Source organism: Anabrus simplex, chromosome 1 (genome assembly GCF_040414725.1).
Source record: "Anabrus simplex isolate iqAnaSimp1 chromosome 1, ASM4041472v1, whole genome shotgun sequence".
Classification (NCBI taxonomy): Eukaryota; Metazoa; Arthropoda; class Insecta; order Orthoptera; family Tettigoniidae; genus Anabrus; species Anabrus simplex.
Genome location: NC_090265.1, coordinates 702,102,659 through 702,123,832, shown reverse-complemented (window position 1 = coordinate 702,123,832; position 21,174 = coordinate 702,102,659). Strand labels below are relative to the sequence as shown.

The following is a 21,174-nucleotide window of genomic DNA, read 5'->3' as shown; positions in this document are numbered from 1 at the left end:
CCAATCTTCCTATCATAATGAGGGGCTTCATGAACACAATTAGGATTTTCTGCACACTAATAGCGAGAGTTATGACGGTTCACACGACCATTAAGATGAATCCAGAACGTTTACATACGAAAATACGGTATTGCAATTATAACTGTCTTACCATATCGACAGCTGATTATTCAGACTGGTGACTAATCCTTGCCGCGCGTGACGTAAGTTCGGCTGAGGCACTGTCGTAGCGCAAAGTACAAATACCGTGAATTCGGTCTTAGTTTATAAGAGACACCCCATATATAACATCAAAGAGACCGCGTAGGACTTAAGTTGACTCTGAGTATAGTTGTGAATAACCTGATCTATGCTTGCAAGGTCAAGCACTATGCGCGCGCCTCCCACACTGCAGCGAAAAAACGCCGCTTAGTTTATATGAGAGACCCTGTGTACTATATAAAAGCCGCTTGCATTACCCGCCAGGTTCAGGACGAGAACAGTGATGGTGAAGGAGAAAGAGGGGAAGTGTTCAACCGCGGAAGGATATTTTCCTCATTTCTTCAGTTGACTACCGGTAAAACATTAAAGGGAACGTTTAGGACTTGAGTTGACGCCGACTATATACTTACCTTATAATTAATACTTATATCACTTCCACCCTTTTTGCTTTAGCTGTAGCAAAACTCTCAATCATAGCCAGCCCATTTTTACCTGTTGGTTGTCATTGCACTTGCATGAAAATATCTTTATTCTAGTTAGAGCCCTTACATACGCGCGTTTTTCTGTCGTCGTTGTCGACCGCAAAATTGGTTCATGTGTGGTCCGTTGTCGCCGCTTTGCTGTCAGCATATAATGCAATGTGCAGAGTACTCCCCCTTTGCAGAGGAACGCTTTCTCGACCACACGACAACCACCGTTGCCAGTTGTAGCCGATTCCGTCCACCGACCACAGCCCGACTGCAGCGCTTTCCTTCTTGCACGGGCGACATGGCCGTATCGTGACAAGTTACAGCTGGCAGTTGTCATGATGTCGATATGGCGTTTCTCATCTGAGTATCTGTCCTTGAAATAATTGGTCCCGTCTCTTGCAGTAGCTCTTTGAAAGAGTTTTTAGACATTCTGAAAAACTGGAGAAAATCCGAATGATGGCAAAGTTTCTGATGTAAAGAATGAAACTGCCCAGACTGTAGCCGGGCTTCTACTATTGCATGTAACCACATTCACCGCGTTTCTATCCTGTTTCTCCGTCGTCGCATGGGCAGAAGTAGTACTGCCTCCTCTTCAGAATTCATACTGTGAATGACCGAAGTTCCACCTGCCGAACGAAATTACTCCATACGAGGTGAAGCTGGCTGGACCAATTTTGATGCAGGCCTAGCCACAGAATGTGGTCATACTGAACTGCAAGAGTGGTCGGACCAGCGACAAAGAAGCTTATTTTTTACAGTCAACAACGACGACAGGAAACGCTTGTGCGTAAGGGCTCTTAATGTTGTAATTAGAAACACTCTATGTTTCCACAGCAGTCTTAGGTACGGTTATAGTATTTGAACAATAACACATTCGGAAATATTCGTACAAGTCAATGAACTATGTAGCTTTCTTTTCTTCAGGGAACTACCTGCTACCGTTCTAGGTCACCGTTTGCTTGTGACCGAGGCTCTCTCTTTACAGCAGACCTCTTCTCCAAGGAACATAGCCAAGAACAACGTATGGAGACCATGCACTTTAAACGCCTGCTTCACGGTCACATCCACGGTCACATGAAGGTTGTGACCGAGAGCTGATAAATATGATTTTACATTCTATCATGAAGCCATATTTCGCAGTTTAGAAGTACTAGTTTTCTCTGTTATGAGCTTAAAAGCTGTTCTGTGTGTAATTTTATTGAGATGTAAAAATTTAACATTATTTTCGTTGGGAGGGCACCTGACCATGTGAACTTAAGGGCAGGCCGCCACTGCAAAGAGGTAAAATGGAAGAGATCCGACACCACGAAGAATGAGGGTGTCGGCGAAAGAAAGGAAAGGGCCACGAAGGCGTGAAAATGCTAGACCTAGCAAACTCAATTACCGTTGGGGTAGAAAGAGAACTTACCATGAGAGGTCGGAGAGGAAAGCTGAAATTAAGCAGCCTGGCACAAATAAGTGTAAGCAATGCCATATTCCGCTAGAGGACCCATGGTCGCCAAACCTCTCTACGAAGATAAGAGTCCCTGGTCGCTTTTTTGCCACCGTTTACGTCTGGTACGATGTATTCTATCGCCCCCACCTACATAGGGAACTTTAGGAAGGTGATGGTGGTGATTATTGTTTTAAGAGGAAGTACAACTTGGCAACCATCCTCTCTATTAGCATTAATCAGAAGAAAGGGGCCCGTTACTTCGAAAAATGAAGGTATCACCCAAAGAAAGAAAAGGGCCACGAAAGGCGTGAAAATAAAAGACTCCCTAGGATTCGCAAACCTAATACCGTCGGGGTCAGAAAAGAACACGAGTTGACCAAGGGAGGTCGGAAATGATAGATGAAACTGAGGAGCCTGGCACAAGTAAGTGGAAGCGATTGCAGGACTCAGCTATGAGCCCTGTGGTCGCCAGCTCACGTTCCTAAGTTGAGAGCCCCTAGGGCTCCTTTTAGTCGCCTCTTACGACAGGCAGGATATACCGTGGGTGTTATTCTACTGCCCCATCCACAGAGGGAGGTTCAGGAAAGGCACCTGCCGGTAAATCACGGTGAAGTCCATATGTGAAACACAGTTCGCACTCGCGACCCCGCGGGAGTGTGCGGAAAAGTGTTGGGAGAAGAAGAACGTTGGTCGGTCAGTGGGCTGAAAAATTTCCTTGGCATAAAAAGTATTGGCACATGAGTAAAGTCAGTCAACAGATATAGTGGTGGTGGTTATTATTTTAAGAGGAAGTACAACTAATTAGAGCAAAAATTATTTCGAAAAATGAAGGTAAATCCAAAGACTGCCTAGCCCTCGAATACTCTAACAGCATCGGGGTCGGAAGAAACATAATTGGGAGCGACATGAATTTAGAAGGCAGAAACAGGTTCCGGGAAGGGCATTCCCGGACAGAAGGCAGAAGTACAATATTCAGTCAGCAATATGTAAAGGTAGTTGGATATAAAGTCCTGAAGAGGAGGCAACTAATGGCGAAATACTGAAATAGGCTACTGATATTAAAGACATGTATAAAAAGATACAAAAGTTGAAAGCTAGAAAGGCAGCTGGGGTTGATAAGATTTCTGGGGATATATTAAAGGTTGTGTGGGTTGGGATACATTGCCTTATCTGAAATACTTATTTGATTACTGTTTGCATGAAGGAGCAATACCAAATGAATGGAGAGTTGCAATAGTAACACCAGTGTACAAGGGAAAGGGTGAAAAACATAAGGCGGGAAATTACAGGCCAGTCAGCTTGACATGTGTAGTTTGGAAGCTCTGGGAAAGCTAGTTGCTTTACGCCGCACCGACACAGATAGGTCTTATGGCGACGGTGGGACAGGAAATGGCTAGGAGTGGGAAGGAAGCGGCCGTGGCCTTAATTAAGGTACAGCCCCAGCATTTGCCTGGTGTGAAAATGGGAAACCACGGAAAACCATTTTCAGGGCTGCTGACAGTGGGGTCGAACCTACTATCTCCCGAATATTGGATACTGGCCGCACTTAAGCGACTGCAGCTATCGAGCTCGGTCTCTGGGAAAGCATTCTTTCTGATTATATTAGACATGTTTGCGAAATTACTAACTGGTTTGATAGAATTCAGTTCGAGTTTAGGAAAGGTTATTCCAGTGCAGCTCAACTTGTAGGATTCCAGCAAGATATAGCAGATATTTTAGATTCAGGAGAGGGCCGATGACCTTCGATGTTAGGCCCCTTAAAACAACAAGCATTAGATTCAGGAGGTCAAATGGACTGTATCACTCTTGACCTATCCAAGGCTTTTGATAGGGTAGATCATGGGAGATTACTGTCCGGCTCCATGGCTAAATGGTTAGCGTGCTGGCCTTTGGTCACAGGGGTTCCGGGTTTGATTCCTGGCAGGGTTGGGAATTTTAACCATCATTGGTTAATTTCGCTGGCACGGGGGCTGGGTATGTGTGTTGTCTTCATCATCATTTCATCCTCATCACGACGCGCAGGTCGCCAACAGGAATCATATCGAAGGACGTGCACCTGGCGAGCCGAACATGTCCTCGGGCACTCCCGGCACTAAAAGCCATACGCCATTTCATTTTTTTTTCATTGGAGATTATTGATAAAAATGAGGCCAATTAGACTAGATAAAGAGTGGCTGAATGGGTGGCTACATTTCTAGAAAATAGAACTCAGAATATTAGAGTAGGGGAAGCGTTATCTGATCCTGTAATGATTAAGAGGGAGGAGGGGCGCGCAGGGCCGTATTATTGGACCCTTATATTTTCTTATATATATAAATGATATGAGTAAAGGTCTGGAACCACAGAAAGGGATATTTGCTGATGATGTTATACTGTATAGAATATTAAATGATTTGCAATACTGTGAGCGACTGCAGGGGACTTAAACAATATAGTGAGATGGGCAGCAGACAATAGTATGAAGTCCACTCAGTTTTAAATATTGTGTTGTTGGGGTTATAGTATCTCATGGGGAACAATGTAAGTACCTAGGTGTTAATATAAGAAATGATCTTCATTGGGGTACTCATATTAACGAAGTCGTTAAGAAAGGTTACATATCTCTTAAAATAGTTATGAGAGTACCTAAGGCTTGTAGTAGGGATGTAAAGGAGAGGCCATATAAGTCTCTGATAAGACCGCAGTTAGAGTATGGCTCCAGTGTATGGGACACTCACCAGGACTACTTGATAGGCCTACGAGAACTGGAAAAAAATGCAAATGAAAGCTGCAGGATTTGTTCTGGATGATTTTCCACAGAGGAATAGTGTTACTAAAATGTTGTAAACTTTGTACTGGGAAGACTTGAGAGTAAGGAGAAGAGATGCTCGACTTTGTGGTATGTTTCGAGCTGTCAGTGACGAGTTGGCGTGGAATGGCATAAGTAGAAGAATAAGCTAGAGTGTAACTTTTGAAAGTAGGAAAGATGATAATAAAGTCGGAATTCAATAGGTTAGATTGGGGCAAATATTCATGTATAGGACGAGGAGTAAGGGATTGGAATATATTATCAAAGGAAATGTTTGAAAGCTTCCCAAGTTTGTTGAACATTTTCAAGAAAAAGCTGGGTAAACAATATTATAAATAAATGTAAATGTGAGTAAACAACTGATAGGGAATCTGCCACTGGGCAACCGCCCTAAATGCAGATCATTGATGATTGATAATTATGATAACAATGATGAAAACAAACGTTGCTTTTTTTTTTCTTGCTAGGGGTTTTACGTCGCACCGACACAGATAGGTCTTATGGCGACGATGGGATAGGAAAGGCCTAGGAGTTGGAAGGAAGCGGCCGTGGCCTTAATTAAGGTACAGCCCCAGCATTTGCCTGGTGTGAAAATGGGAAACCACGGAAAACCATTTTCAGGGCTGCCGATAGTGGGATTCGAACCTACTATCTCCCGGATGCAAAAAACAAACGTTGACCAAGGAAGGTCAGATAGGATAGGTGAGAATGAGGAGCCTGGAATAAGCAAGTGAAAACAATACCAGGGCTCAGCTAAGGGCCCCGTGGTCGCCAACCCACGCTCCCAAGATATTAGCGCGTGGTTCCCCTCTTCGTCATCTTTTACGACAGATAGGGAATTCTTTGGATGTATTCTATCGCCCCCGCCCACAGGGGTAGTCGAGATAAGGGTAGAGAGCTTTCTCAACTTAAGAGTTTTTTTAATGGTTTGGCAGTCGACAATACTGCCTGTGTGTACTGTATCTCCCACCTCCCTGGGGAGAGCGATACGGGACCAACCGACAGTGGCTCCGAATCCTTGGCCCACGACCTTGACTTTTGTCCAAGAAAGGATGTACTGAGAAACACCAGACATCATGACATCAATCTAAAATTGCAACCGCTCGCTCTCAGACAGTTTAAATATCGCGCTCGCCGACAGAGGAAGAGATCGATTGATATAATTTCTATAGGCATCTGAACATAAAGACACCACAGTAAGGTCTGACATCAGAGCATCCAGCCTTGACATACATTTCTTTTACTTTATCAGATTAAGAGAAGAAGTATTCACGTATTGTATGAATGGCATTAATTAATTAATTTCCTTTCATGTACCCCTAAATACAAGTACACATTAACTTCTCGGGGCATCTCCACGTTCTACATAAATAAAATTATAACTAGTGGCTTGTCGCATATACCGTTTGCCAAATGTTAGACTCATAAAACAGCTTTTTGATTTATTTTGGAATAATAGAACAAAAAACACTTGGTTTAAAGAAATACAAATGGATTTGGATGAATTGAAAATTACTACAGAGAAAATTACAAATATAGAGGAGAAGAAGATACTAAACAACAAATATACAAAACTATCACTTAAAACATCAAAACGTAAGCAGTGTGTTATATCAGCAGAAGAACGGACTGCACGATCTTCTAGAATAAAGAAGTTTTGGGAAGAGCAGAAATTATCAAGTGTTATAAAGTGAACTTATTCTTTGATGTACTTATTTTTTGAAGATGTTCTTGTATAAGGTTGATTCTGGTGCTCCAATGTGGGCGTAAACAGTGTAAACAAAAAGTGGCCTGTGGCAGCAATAGCTGCGAGCAAAGACCAAAAATGAAACTGATGATAAAGGAAGTGTAAGAAAAGTACTGAACTCCGTAAGACCATTTATTTACGGTGGTGGTGGTGATTATTGTTTTAAGAGGAAGTACAACTAGGCAACCATCCTCTATATAACACTATTCAGAGGAAAAAAGGGAAGGGATCCGACACTTCGAAAAATGGAGATATCGGTCAAAGAAAGACAAGGGCCACGAAGGGCGTGAAAATGAAAGACTCCCTAGCCCTCGCAAACCTAATAGCGTCGTGGTCGGAAAAGAACAAGAGTTGACCAAGGGAGGTGGATAGGATAGATAAAAGTGAGGAGCCTGGCACAAGTAAGTGGAAGCAATGCCAGGACTCAGCTGAGGACCCCGTGGTCGCCAACCCACGCTCCAAAGTTTAGAGCCCCTGAGGCCCCTTTAAGTCGCCTCTTACGACAGGCAGGGAATACCGTGGGTGTTATTCTACTGCCCCCACCCACAGGGGGAGCATTTATTTACCTTTAAACTTACACTTCCGTTGTCAATATAAACATGAAAATGTTGAACCTTCGCAATCGCCCTAACATTATATTCTTGTGCATGTTTGTAACAGTCATAAATCACTTTAATAAACTAGACTACAGTTCACTGTAAATTATTGCATTTGACTGTCCTATTCATTGACTGATTTTAGAATTTCGTTGTAAACTATGTTTTCAGTGAAATACCCTTCAGTTTCGGGGAACTGACCCTGATATGGTGGTTATAATTTTAACGAACGAGTTGGCCGTGTGCTTAGGGGCGCACATCTGTGAGCTTGCATTCGAGAGATAGTGGGTTCGAACCCCACTGTCGGCAGTCCTTAAGATGGTTTTGCGTGGTTTTACATTTTCAACCAGGCAAATGCTGGGGATGTACCTTAATTAAGGCCACGGCTGCTTCCTTCCACTCCTAGCCCTTTCCTATCCCATGTTCCATATTTTCGGTCATTGCTATTAGGCCTGTTACGAAAGAACAATACAGTAGTGACGGGACTATCGAATGAAAACTATAGAATTATTCGATAGTCTTCAACTATCGTTACAACCGATTGTTTTCGTTTGCATTCGGTTTCTCATTCGGATCGCAAATTCCAATTGTTTCCACTTGTCGGCGCTGAAGTCAGATTTCTTTTCTTTTTACAATTTGTTTCACGTCTCACCGACACAGATAGGTCTTATGACGACGATGGGACAGGAAAGGGCTAGGAGTGCTAAGGAAGTGATCGTGGCCTTAATTAAGGCACAGCCGCAGCATTTGCCTGGTGTGAAAATGGGAAACCACGGAAAACAATTTTCAGGGCTGCCGACAGTGGGGTTCGAACCCACTATCTCCCGGATGCGAGCTCACAGCTGCGCCCTCCCAACCACACGGCCAGCTCGCCCGGTAGACAGATTTGATAGTAGACTCTATACACTTTGGCATGAACCCCTCGACGGCCGCGAATTATGATGTAAACATAAACTAATAAAACGAATAATATGTTCGGAATTATTTCCCCCTCGCAGACCCCTCAAACTTGTATAATGATCAATGAAAGTTTATTATTCTGCACTTTATCAATAGATAATCATGTTATAGTTTTTATAAATTCTTTCCATGTACTAACCATGAACCTCTTAATGAGTGAACATTAACCTTAACTGAATGGTATTATTTTTAAAATAATATATGGTCTTAGGAAAATATGTTGTCTTTTCATTTAGTTCAGTTTGCTGTATTCACATTACTTTAATATGGGTGTCATTAAAATAAGGTGTAAAACTAATCTTCGTCTGAAATGACTGTACCTAACATCTGGACACAGAAATGCATTTTATTTAAAATAAAACCTAATGACCACAATTGCATTAATCGGGAACTTTTATCTTATTTTATAGATTACCGTATTTCTGTTTCCAATCACTTCACTCGAATATTGTGTGACGTTTGTTACACGCTACCAGTACCACGGAACTCTGGAAGAAGACAAAATACAGCGCAAAAATGAAAAAAATCGCGCATGAAGTTTGTTCATAACCTCTAATTTTCAGATACATCCTCCTTGATTGGTACGGTAGCTGATTCCGGCGAGGTTTAATACGGTGTTATAACCTCTGGCGAAATTGCCGCTGAAACCCGTGACTCGCAAGAGCGAAGTTACAAACCTAGGGTTAGAGTGTATTTAACCCCACTTGGTGAAACCGGGCCCTAATCGTACAGGAAGCCAGTAAATAGCACGAATGATGTTTCTTCTCTTTTCTGCAAAATAAGCTCTAGGAAGTTATCACATTTATCGTTTGAGCCCTCTTCCTCTAGAGAAAATCTAAACACGCACCTAAGAAGAATAAACGAGATACAAAGAGTCAAAACTCAAAACTAGAATCATAAGACAGTTCGTTAGCGGTATAATAACATTATTCTGACGCTGATCTTGACAGAGGTGCAATAATAGCGGTTCGAATGACGTCACGGCTTCTGTTCCATTGTTACTTGCGGGAGTAAAGAAGGGAGCAGGATGAAGGAAACAGCGCTGGCAGCGCTACTACCGACCGTAGCAGGAAGATCAGGCGCGCTTCCCTTCGCACTCAATCCAGTGACTGCCGGCCGGTTGAACTGAGCAGTGAAAGCGTGTGTTCGTCTGTTTGTGGTTACCGGGGGATGTTTTGAGTGAGCTGCTCCCTGAACTGAGAAAAAAGGTAGGACTTCTCTTCGTATACACTAATGAAATGTATTTCCGTGTTGATGGATAGATTTTTCGGTCGCTCTCTCTATGATATATCAGACTGTCTGAATACGATACTTTCAAAATTTAACAATATTGTTTCAGTGTACCGGTATTGCGAAAGTTCTTGTAATGTTGAGTAATTTATGCACGAGAAATTAACTGTTTATTGTGTTTTTTGGAAGATTAGAACATTTATTTGAACCGCACCAAAAGTTTCTTGCATACGTTTGTGGTACCGTAGTTAATGTTGCGTAACTAATAGTTTTCGATGGGAAAATGACTGTTATCCCCAATCACTTCATTTCTTCATATACTCGTAAATATGATTGATTATCTTCAATTTCGTTGAAGCTGATAATATTCCTTTAGCGCTTAAAGCAGGTCACCATCATCTTTCAGTTTGCACGGTTTAAAAAATATATATATTTTAACAGTCGCGAGGGTAATCTGCGCAGTGAATAAACGTGTATCAGTGGATTTATTATGTCAATACAACTACGAAACGTGATTATAGAATGATAATCACAATCCGTCTTAATCATTTGAACAATGAATACTTTGTGATTGATGTACCATAATTACAATTTACCAGTGCATTATTTGGAATGGTAACATTTTGTTGATGAGATTGTTTCTAGATAATCTTGATGACCAACTTACTGGTACATTTCTTGTTTCCCGCAAATATATTGCCATTGTTAAAGCAGCTATAATCTATTCAACAATGTACCTCGTTTTCTGTAAACCTTCTTGCGAGTAGCAGCGTTACCGGGGGATATGTAGCTGTTGAAGAAAATACACTAATCGAGGTCTCACACTGTGTAATTTGTAAACCTTACTGTTGCGTGTACCGTATTTTTTAATATTTCACTTCATAGTTCATTCAAGCGTAACTGGTAAAGGGAAGTTCTTCAGTTTTAATTTAAGACATATTTCCGTGATCAGTATAATGTTTTTTTAAGCCAGTGAATTTTAGTGTGTCTAACTGTTTAAACGTCCCGTATTTACCGGCTGCACTCATATTTCGGCTTCGTGGTACAGGTCGTGAAGCTGTAAGCTAGTAAGTTCGAATCCCACCTGGGCTCTCTGAATAGCTTTTGATATGGCTTCCCATTTTCAATGGCAGGAAGTCAGAGGCATTTATGTTGACAATTGGGCCGTTATGAGAATTGATGTTAGAATGAGTTCTTGGTTCGTAGTGTTACAGAGTCTACACAATACTTTTCTGTTAATAGTATACACGGAACATTTGCTGAAAGGTATACATTTGGTTGGGAGGAACTGTAGTAAGTTGTTCGGCCTATGCTGATATCTTAACCTCAATGGTAGACTATATTGAAAGTCTGCAGCTGATAATTTGGAGCTTGAAGAGAAAGTGCTGCAAGTATGATACGGAAATTAGTTCTTCCAAGTTAGTAGGGAAGGAACCTAAGAGAATATTGAATTTCAGGCGGGGAATACAAATCTTAAACAGGTGGATTATTTCATGGTGGAATACTATGAAATTTAATGAAGGTGTGGCAAAGCAACGCAGTGAGTTTGCAATTGCGATCAGCAAAGCCTGTAAGAAAGACCTGAGTTCTCGGAGAAACTTATCTTCACATTGGTCTATTTTCAGACTGACTTTGCTGTACGGGGTTGAGAGCTGCGTGGACTCAGTATTTATCTTATTCATAATCTAGAAGTAACAGACACGAAAACAGCAATAATGATTGCAGGTACAAGCCACAGAGAAAATGGCTGGAGGGTACTCTGAATGAGGAGGTAAAGGCTAAGTTAGGAATAAACTCCACGGATGAAGCTGTACATATAAACCAGCTTCGGTGGTGGAATCATGTGAGGCGAATGAAGCAGGATAGGCTAGACTGGATTTTTAATGGTTTTGATGATGAAATGAAATGGCCGCGTATGGCTTTTAGTGCCGGAAGTGTCCGAGGACATGTTCGGCACGCCAGGTGCAGGTCTTTTGATTTTGACACCCGTAGACGACCTGCGCGTCGTAATGATGATGAAGACGACACATACACCCAGCCCCCGTGCCAGAGAAATTAACCAATGATGGTTAAAATTCCCGACTGTGCCGGGAATCGAACTCGGGACCCCTGTGACCAAAGGCCAGCACGCTAACCGTTTAGCCATGGAGCCGGACGGTTTTATGATAAGAGGTGTGGAACTAACCAAAGGTGCAGAGGTAGTTGGAAATGAAGGAATGTGGAAGCGTTTAGTTTTAGAAGTTTGCAGACTGAACACTAAAAGGCTTAGCGGCCTATAATAAAAATGTCTGAAACAGCAGAAATTTACACTCATAAGGCCACGATTACCTCATTTCCAGGTCTAGCCAATTCCTTTCCTAGCGGCGCCGAAAAACTAGGTTAACTAGGTTTTTTTATTGTAATAATAATAATAATAATAATAATAATAATAATTGTAATTATTCGTGGCGAAATTAGGCTCTTACATTTACATTTACAAAATTATGGAGCAAAAATGTAAGCAAATTACAACAAAACATTAAAAAACAGATAGTAGTAGGGTCTACTGATAACATATACGGAGATAGTAATAAAAATGTACAAAATGACATTATAAATGAGGATAATAATAGTTATAAATTATAATAATTATAAAGTTGACAATAGTAATAATAAAAGAAGGAAATAGAATAAAAACCTGTTAACTAGCAAATATAATTATATTTTTTATGAAAATATGCTCGTTCACACTTCACTCATCGTAGAAGTCAGCTACGAGGCGATTAACTCATGTGCAGCAAAGCTAATACAGTGAACTCGCAGTTGCGATCACCAATATTCCGTTAAGACAGAACTCAGCTTCCGGACGAAACTATCTTTTCATCGATCTGTTTTCAGACCAACTTTGCTTTACGGGAGTGAAAGCTGGGTGGACTCAGGATATCTTACTCATAAGTTAGAAGTAACAGACATGAAGGTGGCGAGAATGATTGCTGGTACAAATATGTGGCAACAATGGCAGGAGGGTACTCGGAATGGGGAGATGAGGAGTTAGGAATGAACTCGATGGATGAGGCTGTACGCATAAGCCGGCTCCTATGGTGGGGTCATGTTAGAGGAATGGAGGGGGATAGAGGATAATGAACTCTGGTAGCGAGGGTAAGAGAAGTAGAGGAAGACAAAGAACGCGATGGTTAGACTCAGTTTCTAAGGATTTAAAAATAAAAGGTATAGATCTAAACGAGGCCCTAGAACTAGTTACTAATAGAGGATTGTGGCAGCGGTTAGGAAATTCACGGAGGCTTGCAGACTGAACGCTGAAAGGCATAACATTCTATGAAGAAGATGTGGTATTTGTGTTACAACTTTGTCTTCTTCAGTAAATCCAAACCACGTTGTAGAACTGATTTGAACTTTACGCGGGTTTTGTTGACACTGTATTTCACTTCTGACCTTTAATCTCTCGTCAATAATTCTTGATATCACTGAAAGCTTTCTCCTATTCGTTATCAGTGGAGTAAACATTGAATGGTTGAGTTGATATTTTCATTTCTTTTCCTGTGTAAAAGAAACAAAATAATTATGACATGGCTCTTTGAAGAGAAATCTGAACTGTGTCCAACCTTTGAAACGAGATGAATCTTCGAAGGGAGCTTTTATGACCGGATGTCCGTCCTCATGTCAACCTCATCAGAGGATTTAATGAGATGAAATGAATGGTGTGATAGTAGGAAAGGGGAGAGTGAAACCCGGTGCTGGCACATAGCCTACTCCTATAAAATATCACCAAGGGGTCTACTCAAGGATTAACGTCTCCATCCGCCGGATGAACGACCATTAGGAGCGTTATATGTCCTCACTTCATATGAAAGCTGGCTCTGTGGATCAGTAGTAGAGTGTCGGCCTTCAGATTGCAAGACCACGGGTTCGAACCAGGAGGAGGGCGGAAAAAGTCCATTCGACACTCCATGTCGTACGATGTCGATTTCTCTGGTAACATATTTGGTGTTTACCGAGCAACATTCATTAAAAAATCAGCCATAGACGCCCAGAAGAGATTCGGTTAACTCTGCCATCTACTGTAGTAGGCCTAAGAGTAAAACGAAATGTTGAAATTGACGAGCAGACAGCCAGATGGCATCACATCAAAGTGTCTGCACACGGTTCCTAACGCCATATAATAATAATAATAATAATAATAATAATAATAATAATAATAATAATAATTTCGTGTGGCTATTTCTAGCCGAATGCAGCCCTTGAAAGGCAGACCCTCCAATGAGGGTGGGCGGCAACTGCCATGTGTAGGAAACTGCGTGTTATTGTGGTGGAGGATAGTGTTATGTGTGATGTATGAGTTGCAGGGATGTTGGGGACAGCACAGACACCCAGCCCCCGGGCCTTTGGAATTAACCAATGAAGGTTAAAATCCCCGACCCGGCCGGGAATCGAACCCGGGACCCTCTGAACCGAAGGCCAGTACGCTGACCATTCAGCCAACGAGTCGGACATAATAATAATAATAATAATAATAATAATAATAATAATAACTATACTTTAAAAGATCCTTATCGATCTCCAGCAGCGAAGGAGAAATCGTTTTGAGACTTCTGAAGCATCAATGATTTTATCTCAAAGGTTTTCCCACACTCAAATTGCCAGGGGCATTCTTTCATTATAAAATGAGGAAAATTTAACACAATATATGACTGAAATCAATGTTTTTACTGTGCATATTTTCATAAAAACATCAACAATAATACACATAAGATAGAAATGATAGGATGACTGCCAGACATTGGGCAATAAAACAACGTAGCGGTGGCAACTCCGCACATGCAGCCTATTGTTCATGTTTCACTCTGGCAAGTCCATCTGAAACCCGGGAATATAATTTAACATTGAACATCATTCTTGTTATAACAAAATTCAAACAAAAATAGTTTAAATTTACATTACTTGTAAGAGAATTATATACCCCTTACCCCTTTCCCCGACCGGGTACTGCTTGAAATAAACACTAGTAGTTAAGCCCTATGATCCTTATCCCCCCCCATTTTTCTCCGATTTCGCAACCTGCGTTTACATATTCGAGCGTAAAATGTTATCCTTCTTTTCCGTATTGCGCTGGATATCTTTTCAGTGTGGGTGTATATTTTTAAGTTGCTCGGAAGTCTGTTAACACCATCTTTGAGACTGGGATCAAGAATTTTTCGGATAACCCTCCTGTCCTTAGTTGCCGGTTTTTCAAGCAGGCTATGCTTTCGAAATGTTAAACATTCTGCTGCATATAATGCTTCAGATCTAATTACAGTTTGATAATGTGGAATTTTTGCATTTCGAGAGATGGACTTTTTGAGTGAGTCGGAAGACTGTTTCATTCAAAAATAATTGGCTTTCCTTCAAGAAGTAAATTCATTCTAATGGCCTCAATTGTTGTTATTTTATGTAACTTAGGCTGAATTATTTGCTGATTTTCATCACACTGAAAAAGGTTAGAAATATCATCAACATCAGACAGTTTTCCTTGATTAACATCAGGTTCATGCAAGTCGATATAATGCTGTTTAGGTCTAAATCTCTTTCTCTACAGATTTTTAATTCTCTTCGAAAATGTAGGATTGTTTTTAAGCATCTTTGGTGTTACATGAAATTGGGACCTAATCTTAGTTTTCAGCTTGCAACCCTTCTCTAAACGACCCCTCTTCCTACAGAAATTATAAAGATATTCACGATATCGGCAGTGGTCTGTAGAATGCCCGCCCTACAAACGTGTTAAGACGGTGAACTTTTCAGAGTTATTGGATTCAACCCATTCACCAAGGTACTTGAATCTTTCCACTTTATTATTATTATTATTATCATTATTATTGTTATTATTATTATTATTATTATTATTATTATTATTATTCATATGGACTCTGCACAGAGGTTTGGAATTGAATCGAGGCTTTTGGCACGCAGACTAGTGATTAGAAATAGTATGCCACCACCTCTGGCCGGCCCCGTGGTGTAGGGGTAACGTGCCTGCACCTTGCCCGGAGACCCCGGATTCGATTCCCGGCCAGGTCAGGGACTTTTACCTGGATCTGAGGGCTGGTTCAAGGTCCACTTAGCCCACGTGATTACAATTGGCGGTGAGATGGCGCCCCCGGTCTCGAGAGCCAAGAATAACGGCCGTGAGGATTCGCCGTGCCGACCACAAGACACCTCGTAATCTGCAGGCCTTCGAGCTGAGCAGCGATCGCTTGGTAGGCCATGGCCCTCCGGGCTGTTGCGCCGTGGGGTTTGGGTTGGTATACCACCACCTGTTTTATCGCGCCGGCCAACGTTCTGTTGGTGGAAATTTTTCGTGCAACCGGGCTCGAACCGGCTAACCACGGTGTCAGACCATATAGAATTCACCTTAAAGATCATGGCCAAGAGGCAGGTCTCGAGAGAAATCAGGAAAATCAGGAGTAAGCAGTTGAAAACAGTAAGTAGTGACCTCCTTCAAGAGTGTCTAATAATAATAATAATAATAATAATAATTTATTTTGCGTGGATATTTCTAGCTCGATGCAGCCTTTGTAGGTCAGATCCTCCACGAGCGTGGCAGCATGTGGCATGTACAGGAAACCGCGTGCTATTGTTGTGTGTGATGAGTGATTTGCAGAAATGTTGGGGACGACAAAAACACGCAGTCCCAAGGGAATAAACGGTTAAGTATTTTAAATTCCCACCACGTGGCTGGGAATCGAACCCGGGACCCGCTGGACCACAGGCCAGGACGCTGACCATTCAGCCACCGGGCGAGTTGGCCGTGCGGTTAATGGCACGCAGCTGTGAGCTTGCATGCGGGATATACTGGGTTCGAACCCAACTGTCGGCAGCCCTGAATATGGTTTTCCGCGGTTTCCTATTTTTCACTCTAGGCAAATGCTGGGGCTGTACCTTAATTAAGGCTACGGCCGCTTCCTTCCCACTCCTAGGCTTTTTCCACCCCATCGTCACCATAAGACCTATCTGAGTCGGTGTGATGCAAAAAAAAATCTGCCATGGAGCCGGACGATGTATGAATTTTTTTTCTATCTTAATCCGTGTACCCTCCAGGGTCGGTTTTTTCCCCCGGATTCAGCGAAGGATCCCACGTCTACCGCCTCAAAGGAAGTGTCCTGGAGCGTGAGACTTTGGGTCGGGGAAAACAAATGGGAAGCAGGACCACTATTTCGCCCAGGAGGCCTCACCTGCTATGATGAACAGGGGTCTTGTGGAGGGATAGAATGATTGGAAGGGACCCTCACCTGCTATGATGAACAGGGGTCTTGTGGCGGGATAGGATGGTTGGAAGGGACAGGATAGGAAGAGGGGATGCGGCCGTGGCCTTAAGTTAGGTACCATCCCGGCATTTGCCTGGAGGAGAAGTGGGAAACCACGGAAAACCACTTCGTGGATGGCTGTGGTGGAAATCGAACCCACATCTACTCAGTTGACCTCCCGAGGATGAGTGGACCCAGTTCCAGCTCTTGTACCGCTTTTCGAATTACATGGCAGAGCCGGGAATTGAACCCGGGCCTCCGGGGGTGGCAGCTAATTACGCTAACCACTACACCACAGAGGCGCATGTCTATGAATAATAATAATATTATTAGTTTTATGTCCCTGTCCGCCTCTGCGGATTAGCGTGATTAGCTGCAACCCCCGGAGGCTCGGGTTCGGTTCCCGGCTCTGCCACGAAATTTAAAAAGTAGTACGAGGGCTGCAACGGGGTCCACTCAGCCTCGGGAGATCAGTTGAGTAGAGGGGGGTTCAATTCCCTCCTCAGCCATCCTTGAAGTGGTTTTCTGCGGTTTCTCACTTCTCCAAGCAAATGCTTGAATGGTACCTAATCTCAAGGCCACGGCCGCTTCCTTCTTCCTTACCTATCCCGTCCAATCTTCCCATCCCCCCCCCCACAAGGCCCCTGTTCAACATAGCAGGTAAGGCCGCCTGGGCGATGTACAGGTCCTCCTCCCTAGTTGTATCTCCCGACCCAAAGTCTCACGCACCAGGACGCTGCCCTTGAGGTGGTAGAGGTGGGAACCCTAGCTGAGTCCAAGGAAAAACCAACCCTGAAAGTTACAGATTAAGAAAGTAAGAAAGAAAAGAAAGAGTTTTATGTCCCACTAGCTGCTTTAACGGTTTCCGGAGATGTCGGGTTGCCGGAGTTTTGTCCCACAGGAGTTATTTTACATGCCAGTGAATCGAGACTGTCGTATTTGAGCCCCTGCAAAATATTGCTGGACCGAGCTGGGATCAAACTTGGGCTCAGAAAGACAGCGCTTTTTCGTATGAACCACTCAGCCCGGTATAAGTAAACCGGGATTCGAACTTGGAACCAAAGTTATAATTCAGGATGGTGGAGGCGACTATAACCATTTACTTCTCTTTTAGTTACTACTGACTGTTCAGCTGCCCACTGTTATATTTATCCGTGGCACAAGTGTGTGTTACAGAACGTCTGCAAATTACGTCGGAGTGCAATGAGTGCAATCATGCCATAAACGTTAGACCTGCACTTCGTCTCCCCTCTTCAGCTGACACAGCTTTTTGTGCCAGGGAGAACCTTGAATGTAAACGCTCTCTCATGGATGAATGGCTGTTCTTATAAGTTGAAATCTTAATTTTGCCACCTCGGCGCAGCTGAAGCGTGCGAGATATGGATAACACTGATGTCAATAGCCACTGTAGACCAAGAGTATCCCGGGTACTCCGTAACTCGCTCCGACTGTTCCATCAGATACGATCTCATCGCATCGTTTGTTTCTCTTGTGTTGAACTCTTCTTACCAGTCACAGAATGTTGCGACTATGTCTCGACCAACGAGGAGGTTCCAGTTTTTTTTCTCGACAATATGGGTTATGCTGTAGACCAGAGATTCTCATACTTCTATAAGATAGTACCCTTCATTCAAGACTTAGTATACAATGTACCCCCACGAAACAAACCTAAATGATAGTTTTAAATATTATCAGTATTTGCCGGTCGCCTCTGTGGTGTAGTGGTTTAGTGTAATTAGCTGCCATCCCCGGAGAGCCGGGTTCGATTCCCGGTTCTGCCATGAAATTTGAAAAGCGGCACGAGGGCTGGATCGGGGTCCACTCAGCCTCAGGAGGTCAACTGAGTAGACGGTGGTTCGACTCCCTGCTCAGCCATCTTCGAAGTGGGTTTTCGTGGTTTCCCACGTTTCCTACAGACAAATACCGGGATGGTACCTAACTTAAGGCCACGGCCGCTTCCTTCCGTCTTCCTTGTATATCCCTTCCAATTTTCCCCTCCCCCCCCCCCCTCCCACAAGAGCCCTGCTTAGCATAGCAGGTGAGGCCGTCTGGGCGAGGTACTGGCCCTTCTCCCCAGTTTTATCCCCGACCCAAAATCTCACGCTCCAGGACACTGCCCTTGAAGTGGTAGACGTGAGATTCCTCGTTGAGTCCGAGGGAGAAACCAACCCTGAAGGGTAAACGGATGAAGAAACAAGAAAGAAAGAAAGAAAGAATCAGTATTTGCCCAATTATTAACGCAGTTTTAGTGGATTGAAAACCGTTGTTGTAAAACAACGTCGTAAATAACACAAGGTAGTGAAATAAAATGCAATTTATATAACTCACCATAATAAATTCAAAACCGACTATAGTGCCGTGTTGACACCTTACGGCTTGGTCGGGAGAAGCGTGGGTTCGAATCGTACCGGCGGCTGTCTTGAGAATGGTTTTCTGTGTTTTTCCCATTTTCACTCTCAGGCAGTGCCAGGACAGTTCCAGTTCATAGGCCAGAGCCGATTCCTTCCACCTCCTTGCCAAATTTGATTCACTACTGTTCATTTCGTCTTGTCTTCTCCTATCATTCATATTTTCTTTGTAAAGAAGAGCATTTGAAAGAGTCCTACACACTTTCCAATTGTCCGTCTACGTAGTGGAACGGTCAGCACGTTTAGCTGCCATCTTCGGTGGCCTGGGTTCGATTCCCGGTACTGGCAGAATTTTAATAATTTCAGAAAGGCTGGTATGTAGTCAAAACGGTACACATCCATTGGATTGGGGGTGTACTTAAGAAGAGCTGCACCACCTCGGGACGAGGACACGAATTTGCTTTGGCAGGCTCCATGGCTAAATGATTTGTGTGCTGGCTGTTGGTCCAAGCCTCGGCTTCGATTCCCGGCCGAATAGGGGATTTGAACCTCCATTGGTTAATTCCGATGGTTCGGGGCTCAATATTCTCAGAAATGTTCGTCAGCCGGGTGGCAAGAATGAGTAGCTGGGCGGGTAATACTACGTAAAATATGAATATCATAAAATTTCAATTTATTCCCATCAGGTCAATAATAATAATATTAATATTTATAATAATCCTATGGCCTCAGTTACTGTGTGCAGTCACTTTAATTTTGTTGTCATCTGCCTGCTTGATCGTCGGTTTTATCGTATCGTATCGTAATCTGTTTACCCTCCAGGGTCGGTTCTTCCCTCGGGCTCAGCGAGGGATTACACCTCTACAGCCTCAAGGGCAGTGTCCTTGAGCTTCAGACTCTGGGTCGGGGGATACAACTGGGGAGGATGACCAGTACCTCGCCCAGGCGGCCTCACCTGCTATGCTGAACACGGGCCTTGTGGGGAGATGGGAAGATTGGAAGGGATAGACAAGGAAGTGGGAAGGAAGCGGCCGGGGCCTTAAGTTAGGTACCATCCCGACATTTGCCTGGAGGAGAAGTGGGAAACCACGGAAAACCACTTCCAGGATGGCTGAGGTGGGAATCGAACCCACCTCTACTCGTTTGACCTCCCGAGGCTGAGTGGACCCCGTTCCAGCTCTCGTGCCACTTTTGAAATTTCGTGGCAGAGCCGGGAATCGAACCCGGACCTCTGGGGGTGACAGCTAATCACACTAACCACTACACCACAGAGGCGGACGTCGGTTTTAACATTCCGTTTTACTCTAGCCCACTAGATGGCAGAATATACCGAATCTCTCTTGGGCGTCTAAGATAGAGTTTTTGTCGGGGAAACACCAATGTGTTACCAGAGATTTACATGCCAACATCGTACGACATGGAATGTCGAATGGAATTTGTTCTGCCCTTCAAAGATCCAACCACCATCTCTTCTGCTGATCCAAAGAGGGCATTAACAATGACATCAGACAGCTAAATAGTTTAGTGTTATCACGAACAAGACATAACAGAGTATTTTGAACTTCTAACTTAGTGTTCCACAGCTCGTTCATAATCATGAATGGATCAAAACGTACTTTGTATACATGTATTTGATTTGATGGAAGAATATACTAATACTAATGCCGAAACACTGGGGCTCACCACTTGGTTGCTGTGCAGCGCCATACTGGTTTGTGACGTCATGCGGAATCGAGTGAGCGGATACGATTCCAGATACCGCTCGCCCTCGATACTGCGTGAGAGTCTAGCTAAACATTTAAACTCCGATGTGATTGGCGCAGTTATGCTGACAATAATGAAGATTTGTCGTTTATATAAACAGTTTTACAGTATTTACATTTTATTTTAAAACAGTCAATGACTCGAGTATATACTCATATTATTGTAATTAAAACATACATCTAGCTTATGTTACAGTAGCTGGGCGGTCTGTAAAAATAGCAGGGCGGTGCGCCCATTAAAAAGATCCTAGGGAGAACACCGGCCGGGCTGGGTTTGTGTGTTTTTGTCGTCTTCAGTATTAGAATTCATCTCTGATAGGGCCCCATCCTCACAAACACGCAGGCATACCTGCCAACTT

General features: G+C 43.2%; 1 protein-coding gene across 1 annotated transcript in view; it reads left to right on the top strand.

Moving 5' to 3' along the window:
• Positions 1–9,316: 9,316 nt before the first annotated feature.
• Positions 9,317–21,174, top strand: part of LOC136872229 (neurotactin) — a 402,540-nt gene continuing 390,682 nt past the window's right edge. Inside the window, exon 1 of the mRNA XM_067146058.2 lies at positions 9,317–9,405. The gene's annotated coding sequence lies outside the window, so the exon portion shown is untranslated. The remainder of the gene's footprint in view (positions 9,406–21,174) is intronic.